The 8,900-nt window shown below is 51.1% G+C and overlaps 1 protein-coding gene across 4 annotated transcripts in view; it reads left to right on the top strand.

The window, feature by feature from the left end:
* The first annotated feature begins 7,304 nt into the window (after positions 1 to 7,304).
* The window catches only part of Dtx2 (deltex E3 ubiquitin ligase 2), a 31,413-nt gene continuing 29,817 nt past the window's right edge, over positions 7,305 to 8,900 (top strand). For 3 of the 4 annotated variants that reach the window (XM_090324109.1, XM_090324106.1, XM_090324108.1), the window contains exon 1: positions 7,305 to 7,392. The gene's annotated coding sequence lies outside the window, so the exon portion shown is untranslated. Of the gene's footprint in view, positions 7,393 to 8,455; positions 8,628 to 8,900 lie in introns of those variants that run through there. The other variant, XM_090324107.1, reaches the window with a different exon arrangement.

The following is an 8,900-nucleotide window of genomic DNA, read 5'->3' as shown; positions in this document are numbered from 1 at the left end:
AAGACAAGTGGTTGTGCACATGTCAGTGACGATAATGTGGGATTTGGGTGGACGCTGGCCACTGGAGCAGGAGTGGCCCAGCCTGCAGTGAGCAGACACCTGTCTAGACTGGCTTTACGATCTAGTCTCCATGGAGGTCCAAATAAGAGCTGTTGGGGACAAGGGCACATGAGGTCCAGAGTATCCTGGGTTCTAAACTAGCAAGAGTCCTGTGGCTGTGACTGTGTGTGTGTGTGTGTAGGAAAGTAGGGAGGGCAGGAAGGAAAGTATGCATCTCTCTTCCCTAAAAGCAGCAGGCAATTACATGCCTAGATGTTGAAGCCTGAGGTGAGGGGGAGCTGCCTCCCTCCCACACCCCCCTACCCCGTAAGGCAATGTGATCTCTACTTCCTGGCCTGGGTTAGTGTTAGGGGTGCAACAGTGTTAGGGTTGTCACAGGCAACAGATTTTTGGGGGTCTGGAGGACTGGAATCTACTTTGTCTCCCTTAGTTTTTTGTCAGTTGTAGAGCTTGAACACAGGGTTTGGGCCTTTTGGACTCAAGGCTAGTGCTCTACCATTTGAGTCACAGCACCATTTCTGTTCTTGGAGTGATTAATGGGAGATAAGAGTCTCATGGACTTTTGCCCTGGCTGGCTTGGAACCAGGATGCTCAACTCTCAGCCTCTTGAGTGGGATTACAGGCGTGAGCCACTGGTACCCAGGTCATTTGCTTTTTTCAAGGGGATTGGTAGGGTCTTGGTAAGTAGCTCACCTCAAACTTGCATTACCCTCTAGCTGCAAAGTCTTGGGGTTAGAGGTATGCATTACTACATCCAGTACCCTAATTTTCCAAGTCTGCTGTCTCCTTGTGCCGGATCTCGGCCAAAGCCTGGAGAGGGTCTAGAGGGTGTGTCCAGAAGGAGGGGGCAAGCCCCTGTGCTGGAAGGCACAAAGCCCTTACCAGTGAGCTGGCATCCATCCTTCCTCCAAATTCAGTGGGCAGGGACGAAATCTACAGTAGATGAAGACTTGGTGTGTGGTTCGGTGTCAAGTGGCCCAGGATGCTTTTGATAGTCTGGATAAGTGTGGGCTACAGATAATGGCACAGTGAGGAGTTTCTTAGATGTGAAACAGTTGTAGGCCAGTGACCCATCACCAGAGGATCAGTCTTGCTGGGTCAGGCCCTGTGTCCCAGTGTTGATGGCTCGTAACCTTCATCCTAGCTATTTGGGAGTCTGCCATCTTGAGAATGGAGGTTCAAAGTCAGCCTGGGAAGGAGTCTGACACTATCTCCAGTTATTACACCAGCCTTGAGAGTAGAAAACTAAACGGCACTCGGGCCTTGAGTTTAAGCCTCAGGACGGGCTCATGCACACCCTCGGAAGGGCAGAAAGATTTCCCAACACAGGAAGAGGCAAAGGAGATAGGGAAGCCCATCTTTCCAGTGGAGAGGTATACCCCTTGGTGTAAGTAACGGGGGGAGCCAAGGTGTGTTTAATAAAGTGTGGGTTCCAGGCAAAGTAGAGCCCAGCTGTCATTACCTGCTTATCTCTGTCTTCACTGGAGAGGATCAGTCTGGTTCCCACGGTCCCCATCCCTCCTGCCCACGGGCGCAGCCATTACAAGGAGGGGGAGGAGGGTCTTTCACACAGGGCTTTCGTCCTTTCCTTCCATTAGCTTTAGTCATAAAGATGTTATCCCAGCCACTATGAAAGTGGAGAACCTTAGATCTCCATGAGATTTCCATGTCCAATTAATCAACGGTACCACATACATAGAAAAAAGCCAGAAGTGGTGCTGAGGCTCAAGTGGTAGAGCTCTAGCCTTGAGAAAGTCCAAGGACAGTGCTCAGGCCCTGAGCTCAAGCCCAGGACTGGCAAAATAAATAAATAAAAAGCCAAACAGGAGTGCAACTCCCTGAGTTCAAGTCCCAGTATCAACACACACACACACACACAGACAAAAGGCAGGGCTAGGGACATGATTCATAGGGTAGAGTGCCAGCTGAAACGGCAAGTTGAACAGGTGTGAGATAATGAAATCAAGCCCTAGTAAAGGAAATCCCCCAGAGGAGGACATGGGGAGCACTGTGAGATAAGAGGGAGAATCTTTGTGTTTATGCACACGCGCATGCACCAGTCCAACTCAGCATCTGTTTGCTGACCCTGAGCTTTCCTGCTCAAAGCTAGTTCTTTACCACTTGAACCACACTTCTACTTCTGGCTTTTTGCTGGTTAATTGGAGATGAGTCTCCCAGCCTTTCCTGCCCAGCGGTTTTGAACTGTGATACTCCAGATGTCTCAGCGGCCTGGGTAGCTGTGATGACAGGCGTGAGCTATCAAGCTCTTAGAGCTGTGTAATTTATCTGACAGTCCTTGTCACAGAATGTCCCAGCTGAGGACTGTCTCAGTCCTTGTTTCAGTAGAGGATGATCGGGAGAGAGGTGGTTCTGCTGTCATGATTGGTCAGGGTAAACAAGTCACAGTGTCCTGAGGAGCCTCTGTTGTGCCTCTGGGGGAATTTTTGCTCCCAGAAAGATGTTACTGGTCCATTGTCCCATCCTGTCTTCCCTAGATTCCCCGTTGGATTGCAGAGTGGCTGCTGAGGAAGGCGCAGAGAAGAAACAAGAACTGGAAGTCACGGCATGAGTGCAACTTTGTATGGTTCCTGCCACGAATACCATCTGTTCCCAGGGTGTTGTAACATCCTGAGAAACTGTTCCTCAGTTAACTGTTCTTCCATTTCCTCTGTGGAAAGAGGAAGTGCCCTGGTGGGGGTGGGGAGGACATGTGGGGTGAGGACCCCCCCCCCAGCAAAGATGTCAGGGTGGGCCTCTCCACCTCTGGGTGGTGCTAGACTGGTAGGAAAGGAATTGACTGGCAGCTGATTGCGTGTGTGTGTGTGTGTGTGTGCAGACCGACACTGGTACTGGGGCTGGTACTGGGGTCCTTGAGCCCTCATTTGGCTTTTGCTGCTCAAGGCTGACGCTCTACCCCTTTGAACCTTGATCCGTAGATCTCAGCCTCCTTAGCTGCTGGGATTACAGGAGGGAGCCACCGGTGCCTGCCCAACCGGGCAGTTGTCTTTTTTTTTTTTTCTTTTTTTGCCAGTCCTGGCAGTCCCGGGCATTGAACTCAGAACCTGGGTGCTGCCCCTGGGCTTCTTTTCACTCAAGACTCGTAGTGCTCTACCACTTGAGCCGCAGCACCGCTTCCAGCTTTTTCTGTGATTAATTGGAGATAAGAGTCTCAAGGAAGTTTCCTGCCTGGGCTGGATTCACACTTTGATCCTCAGATCTCAGTCTCCTGAGTAGCCAGGCTTACTGCACCAGCACCTGGCCCAGCAGTTGTCTCATTATCCATTACTGAAACCTTGTCTCATGAAACAGTTGTGTTTGGGGTCCAGACATGGACTCTGGTCAAATATGGAGACTTAAGAAAAAGGGGACGTATTTGACCTTTCGCCATGTTTGGACCCCAAAGACAGTTGAAGACCACTGCCTGGCCATGCGTTTGGAGGAGTAGGTGATAGTTCAGTGGATTAACCTGTAATCCTAGCTACTCAGGAGGCTGAAATGGGAGGATCATGGTTCAAAGCCAGCTGGGGCCCCACAAAGCTGACTTATCTACAGTTAATCACTAAAAAAAAAAACAAAAACAAAGAACAGGAAGGGGCTGGGAGTTTGGCCTAGTGGTAGAGTGCTTGCCTAGCATGCACGAAGACCTGGGTTCGATTCCTCAGTACCACATACATAGCAAAAAGCCAGAAGTGGTGCTGTGGCTCAAGTGGTAGAGCTCTAGCCTTGAGAAAATCCAGGGACAGTGCTCAGGCTCTGAGCCCAATAAATAAAATTAAAAAAAAAAAACAAAAACTGGGAAGTGGGGCTGTAGCTCAAGGGTAGAGGGGGTAACCTTGAGCTGAAGAGCACAGGAACAGCTCCCAGGCCCAGAGTTCAAGCCCCAGGACCCCCCAAAAATAAATAAAAGTGCACACTCCCTTTTCCCAATTGTAGTGCTACTTTGATTGTTCTCATTACAAGAACTCAAATTATTTTTTCCCCTCAAATATAAACTGTCTTCATGTTCTAAAAATGCATCGCAGTTATTGAGAGGACACTTAGATGATACAGGAAAAGTAAAAAGGAAGTAGAAAACCAAAACAATCACTTGCCGTCCTTGGATGTGACTGTGCCTTGGGCGTGGACACTTCGTCTTATGGGAATTCTGTGTAGGCAATTTGTCCTCTGCCTCTCCTTTCCCAATATGATGCTGAACTAGAGTCATCTAGCTCTAGATTTCACGCAAAGTGGGAATAGGGTTGTGGTTATCAATGGCTTGCCTGTGGCTAAACACGATGTTTGGGTCCTTTCTTTTCTTGGGGGAGGTGGTACTAGGATTTGAGTTCAGGGCCTTGCACTCGGCAATTGTTAACTTGGTACTCTACTGATGAACCAACCATGTCTCCAGCTGTTTTTTCCATGCTAGGCAAGCACTCTACCACTAGGCCAAACTTCCGGCCCCATGTTTTATTTTTTATTAAAATGTTTTTCTTGTTGGTAATGGGGCTTGAACTTAGGGCCTGGGTGCTATCCCTGAGCATTTTTTTTTTTTTGCCAGTCCTGGGCTTGAGCTCAGGGCCTGAGCACTGTCCTTGGACTTTCTCAAGGCTAGAACTCTACCACTTGAGCCTCAGACCATTTCCAGCTTTTTTCTATGTATGTGGTACTGAGGAATTGAACCTGCGACTTTATGCATGCTAGCCAAGCACTCTACCACTAGGCCAAACTCCTGGACCGCCCCTCTCTTTTTTTTCCCAGTCTTGGTTCTTGAACTCAGGGCCTGAGCACTGTCCATGGGTTTTTTTCCTCAAGGCTACCGCTCTACCACTTGAACCCCAGCACCACTTCCAGCTTTTCGATTTTCTAGTGGTTAATTAGGGATAAGAGTCTCACAGGCTCTAGTGCCAGGGCTGGCTTGGCACCACGATCCTCAGCTCTCCGCCTCTTGAGTAGTTAGGATTACTGGCATGAGCCACCGAGCCCAGCTTTGATGGTTATTATTTTTTTTTGAGATATGATCTTGTCCTTGTAGAATTACAGGTGTACCCCAGCAGCTTTGTTTCATGGAGATGGAGACTCTCCAACTTTACTGCTCAGCTGGCCTGGAATCAAAATCCTGGTATCACAGTCTCCTATGTAGCATAGGAGGTCAGGTATCATCTATCTGCTCTGTGTATGTGTGTGGTGGGGGGCTGGTGCGAGGGCTTGAACTCAGTCTTGCATTCTCAATTAGCTTTTTTTTTTTTTTTCTCTCATAACTGGTGCTTTATCACTTGAGCCACAGCTTTACTTCCCAGCTGTTTGCTGGTTAATTGGAGATAAGAGTCTCACAGACTTTTCTGCCCAGGCTGGCTTCAAACTGCCATCTTCAGATCTAAGCCTCCCGAGGAGGTAGGAATACAGCGGTGAACCACCAGCTTCTGGCTTCGTTGGTTTTATTATTTATTGTTGGTTGCGGGACTTGAACTCTGAGTCTGAGCATTTTGCCTGAGCTCTTCAGCTCTAGGCTACTGCCCTATCCCTTGAACCACAGCACCACTTCTGATTCTTCGGGTGGTTAATTGAAGATAAGAGTCTCAGTGACTGGGGTGGCTTTGAACCTCAATCCTCAGATCTCAGCTACAATGACAGGTGTGAGCCACTACACCCAGCTTTCATTGGTTTTAAATTCTGTCACAGTAGGGCATGGACATAATTCCAAGTTCTTTGAAATAAGGACACTCTTGTCTCTAGTTTCCAGCATCTTGCTCTTCATTTCCATGGCAGCTATGATCAGAAGTCAACCTAGGCAGAGAGGTTCTCCTGTAACTAACAAGCCCTTTCTACAAAAAGTTGAACTGATGGCATGGCTCAAGTGATAAGAGTGCCAGCCAAGAGTAAAAAAGTTAATCAAGAAGGTGAGACTCTGAGTTCAAGCTTGATATAAGTGAAAGGAAGGAAAGAAGGATTAAAAGAAGGAAGAAGGAGGGGCTGGGGGTTTGGCCTAGTGGTTAAAGTGCTTGCCTAGCATGTATGAAGACCCGGGTTCGATTCCTTGGTACCACATGTAGGAAAAAAAGCTGGAAGTGGTGCTGAGGCTCAAGTGGTAGAGCTCTAGCCTTGAGAAAGTCCAAGGACAGTGCTCAGGCCCTGAGCTCAAGCCCAGGACTGGCAAAAAAAAAAAAAAAAGGAAGAAGGAAGGAAAGGAAAGAAGCGAAGGAAGGAAAAAGCTACCTAAAATGAGTTATAGCCCAGTAAAATGGCAACTATCAATAGCTATATGTTGGGAGCCAGAGTGTGGAGCCAGGCTGTCCCTTGAATCTGCATATCTGAGTAGGATAACCACACTAAGAAGCGAGCTGGTGCCATGTCTAGGAACTTCTGAGCTACATTGTCTGTATGGTGAACTTTCTGATCTTTGATTTATTGCTTTATTGCTTTATTGTTTTTTGGCCTTGTCCTGCTTCTCTGAGCTGAGATCTAACACTTTGCAAGAATGTAACCCCCAACAGTTCCCTGATTTACCATATGAATGTAACCCCTGGAAGTTCCCTGGTTTCAAGGAAAGTATATAAGCCTCGATTTGGAAATAAACGAGGCTGCAGCCTTAAGCTCACAGCCTTCTTGGGCTGCTCACTCAGGCTGTGGTCCTCCCGAACCCCATCTGTTTGTCTCTCTTCTATTTTTTCCTAGTCCCTGCCCCCTATTTCAGGAATCCTGTTTCGCTGCCGGCTGGCCCCGGCAGCTATATTCCAGCTATTGAGGAGAGCGAGATGGAGGATGGTTTAAGTTTAGAAGCTCAAGGCCAGCTTGAACAATATAGTGAGACTCCATTTAAAAAAAAAAAATAAAGATAAGCCTCGTGGTAGGGTGCTCACCTCCTTTGCAAGAAGCCCTGGGTTCGATTCCAAAGTACCACATACACAGAAAAAGCCAGAAACGGTGCTGTGGCTCAAGTGGCAGAGTGAGGGAAAAACCCAGGGACAGTGCTCAGGCCCTGAGTTCAGTCCCCATGACTGGTAAAAAATAAATAAATAAATAAGTAAATGAATGAATGAATAAATAAATAAATAAATAAAGAGTCTCAGGTCCTTTAAAAATCAGTAACGAACGAAAGAAGGAAACAGGTGAAGGAAGCCTACACACCTGAACTAATGCACCTTGGACCCAGCCCCGCCCCCTACCCTCCCCGCCCCGACGGAACTACATTTCCCAGAAGGCCCAGCTCACGGGGCATGCGCAGCGCGGCCGCGCCCCTCGCGCGGAGGCTGCGACGCCGAGTTTCCCTCGGGCCGCCTCCCGCTCGGTTCGCTCGTAGTAGGCGGCCCCTAGCTGCCCGGGCCGAGGCGCGGCGCGGCGGTTCCCACAGACACGGTGAGAGGGCGGCCCACCTGCCCGGGCAGGCGTGGGGGGGGGTCTCGGCAGTGGAGGGTGGCGGAGGGGGCCCCGAGCCGGGGCGGGAAGCAGACGGTCGCGCGGGCGAGGGAGGGCAGGGCCGGGGCGAGGGTCCCGGGGGTCCGGGTCGTCCCCGGGGTCTCGGGCGCCGGGGTCGGAGCAGGGGGAGGGGGGGCCCGTCGGCCGGCCGGGGACGGGCGCTCCCCGGGAGCCGGGGTCCCGCAGGACTCGGGGTGACGGCGGCGACCCCGGGGGCGGGCGGGGCGGGGCGGAGGACGCGGGCCCCGGCGGCCCACGGCGCGGGTCGCCCCCGGACCCCGCCTCTGCAGCTTCCCGGAAGCGCCCGGTTCTCGGGCCTCGGGGTCATTTTGGGGGAGTGCGGAAGGGGAGTCGGAGCCCGCCCGCTTCCTCCCGGGGAAGCCGCCGCCCCCCGTCCTGTCCTCCCCCTCCCCTCCCCCCCCAGGCCGGCCCCTCCCCCGGGGCCCGCGCCGGACCCACACCGCCCGCTGGGGACCCCGCCGACGACCCTTCGCGGACTCCCCCGTGCGTGCCGCCCCGGCAACCCCGGAGTTCCGGACACGTACGCGTTCTGGTGACCGAAACCACGCGTTCCGATCCCCCGAAATCAGGGCTGGTCTGTGTAGGCTTCCGCGGGGAGCTGGGCCCTTTGTTCAGTTACGGTGTGATTTGGGGGAACGTTTCCCCACCCCCCCCTCTGTTTTTCTTGGGTGCCTTTGCTGCACACTGGCCTCTGAAAACAGTTTTGGCCTCCCCCACCCCCTCACCCCCTTATTATTTTTTTTTTCTCTTTTTTTGCTCTTCCTGGGGCTTGAACTCCGGGCTTGGGCACTGTCCCTGATCCCTTTGGCCTTTTCTTTTTTTCTTTTTTGCCAGTCCTGGGGCTTGAACTCAGGGCCTGGGTGCTGTCCCTGAGCTCTTCAGCTCAAGGCTCCTGACCCTGCCCCTTGAGCCAAAGCACCACTTCTGGTTTCCTGGTGGTTAAATTGAGATAAACATCTCACTGACTTTAGTGCTAGGGCTACCTTTGAACCCGGATCCTCGGATCTCAGCCTAGGATTACAGACTGAACCACTGCTGCCCAGCTCTTGGACACTGCTCAAGGCTAACACTCTGCCACTTGAGCCACAGCACTTCCAGCTTTTCTCTGAATATTTAGTACCGAGGAATTGAACTCATGACTTTGTGCGTGCAAGGTGAGCGGTCTACCATTAGGCTATACTCCTGGCTCTCTTTGGCTTTTCCTTAAAAATAGAAAAGGAAGGAAGGGGCTGCATTTGGCCCTCTGGTGTCAGTGGCTCATGCCTGTAATCCTAGTTACTCTAGAGGCTGAGGTCTGAGGATCATAGTTTAAAGTCTGTCCCAGCAACGGGGAAAAAAAAACCTATGTGAGACTACTAAAAAAACTGGAAGTGGAGCTGTGAGCCAAGTGGTGCTAGCCTTGTGTAAAAAGTACTAGGGACAGCACC

Source organism: Megascapheus bottae, chromosome 34 (genome assembly GCF_031878675.1).
Source record: "Megascapheus bottae isolate mThoBot1 chromosome 34, mThoBot2.hap1, whole genome shotgun sequence".
Lineage (NCBI taxonomy): Eukaryota > Metazoa > Chordata > Mammalia > Rodentia > Geomyidae > Megascapheus > Megascapheus bottae.
Note: the sequence above shows the minus strand (reverse complement) of the source record. Positions and strands in the feature narration are given on the sequence as shown.